The sequence below is a fragment of the Tupaia chinensis genome, unplaced genomic scaffold (genome assembly GCF_000334495.1).
Source record: "Tupaia chinensis unplaced genomic scaffold, TupChi_1.0 Scaffold144602_1, whole genome shotgun sequence".
Taxonomy (NCBI): Eukaryota; Metazoa; Chordata; class Mammalia; order Scandentia; family Tupaiidae; genus Tupaia; species Tupaia belangeri.
In genome coordinates this window covers 926,029-928,263 of record NW_006204462.1, presented here as the reverse complement: position 1 = coordinate 928,263, position 2,235 = coordinate 926,029, and positions in this window count along the sequence as shown.

The following is a 2,235-nucleotide window of genomic DNA, read 5'->3' as shown; positions in this document are numbered from 1 at the left end:
GTGCCCCCCCCCCCCCCCCCCCCGTTTGTCATCTCCTCTAGAGAGGCTGCAGGGGCCAGCTCTGTGTTCGAAAGCTCCTGATACTGGAGTGTGGTGTCCCTCTGGTCATGCAGCCATCCACAGCATGGCTCCTGGTGACTGCATGATGACAGTGGGTGGGTGGCTGTGAGGGGAGATGGCTGCACTTGGGACGAGGGAGAAATACTGTGTGTGATGGCATTTGTGCGGCCCTGGCTTGGGTGACCCAGGCACGCCTATGCTGGGTGCGCGGTGACACATTCTGGGTCCCCTGCCAGAGACAGGGAGAGAGGCAGTGAGGGGAGCACTTTCCGTGGGGCCTGGTCACACCACAGCCCTTCCTCCAGCCCTGTGGCCTTGGGCTGCCCGAGTGCCCCACATGGTTCAGGTGAGCTGGACTGGGGACTGGAACTGCCACTGGGGCCCTGCGTCTGCCACTGCGGCACCACGAGCGGGGCCTCTGAGGCTGTGACCAGTCTCCCTGTTATGTGGACCGTGTGCTCATGACACATGTTGAGGTCTCATCGCCCCTGGGACGGACTCAGAGGTGGGCTGGGAGGTGCTTGGTCATGGGGCTGGAGCCCTCACGAGCGGGATTAGTGCCCTGGTAAGAAGGCCAAAGAGCTGGCTCGCTCCCTTTCCACCACGTGGGCTCAGTGAGAAGTTGCGGCTGCAGCCGGCCAGGGCCTCACCGGACCTACCTGCAGGGGCTGGCTCGGACTTCCAGTCTCTGGGTCATGACACGCTTGGTTTATAAGCCACCAACTGGGACATCTCAACCAACCCCTGCCACACAGCCTGAGCCCTGGTCACGCAGCTGTCACTTTAGGCTTCTGAAGAAGAAAAAGTGACTCAGATATTTTAGATACTTAGACGTGCCTGGTTACCTGCATTGTCTTCCTCCACGCAGAGGCATTTCAGAGTGAGAACGCAGTTGCAGGGGAGGGCGAAGAGGGGTGGGAGTTTGGGCGGCAGAGAGGGGCGCGCAGGAGCCCATGGACTGAGGGAGCAGGCTGAGTTGCTGAGAGGTCACTGCTGCTGCCCCAGGACAGCTGACAATGGCGTGGTTGTTTCCAGCGGAAGCCCGCGCACTGGCTGAACGTCCGAGGAGCTAGTACTCGCTCTCCCGAGAGTTCTCAGACCTCTGTTCGGAATCCGAGTGAAGCACAGTAATCTCGTCGCCAGTTTTCCAGTGACCACTTTTTCCGCTCTTCGGCTTTTTTCCCTTTGCAGACACATTAAGCTAGTAGTTTCCACGATGCCATAAACGTGCACAAGTAGAGAAACACATGGCCGAGTTTAAGACGGAAGACACAGGGTGTGTACTTTAGACCGTAGTTACCATTCTCTGAGCTTGAATGCTATAGCTGTCTACCGAGATGTGTAAACAGGGACCCTACCCCGACACAACCCACGAGCTATTTTGGTACGTAGTTCAAGTGCCTGTTTATCTTCTTTATTGCTGACGTGTCTTACTCATGATTTTTGGATTTTAAAGAAGGCTTCTTTATAAAGGAAGTAGCTGCTGAAAGGGTGAACCTGATGCCCTCGTACGCAGCGTCCGGAACAGGCCAGTCCGTGGACTCAGAGGAGCGTGGCGGTGGCTTAGGCTGGGGCTGCCGGCGGAGGCTGGGGACCTGTGGCTGGGGGCCGGGGGCACTGCAGACGGAGATTTGACAACTGTGGCTAATACAGGGCTTTTCCCGCCAGTGGGAGGCAGTTGCACTGAGACCACAGTGGCATCTGGAGCCCGTCCCTTCCCCTTACACCTCACTCTGGCATGGGGAGGACCCCGGGGAGAGCCGCGTTTGCGTCTCCTCGTCCCTGAAGCTGGAGTGTGGCCGCAAGTTGAAACCCACACAGTGCCCCATTTCTGGTGCAATTAACAAGGAAGGATGTAGGCTGTTGCTGTGTGTAGTTTTAGCTCCACCACAAAACTGTCTTGTAAAACCAGGAACTATGGGACCAGCAGTTGGCATAATGGCTGTGTTGCTGGACTCCCATGTAGTCAACCACGGTTTGAGTCCTGGACCAGGCGGCTTTAACTCACATCGGGCGCATATGCGTGTGTGCCAGGATCCTGAGAGGAGAATGGAGGAGAAGCGATTGCGGCGTGGTCATCTCCCCTGGGGGGTGATTTCTCACTTTCTGTCTCTCTGTCTCTGTTTTTCTGGCAAATGCACGCACCCTATAGCAAAAACCTCTTAAAAAGAAAAA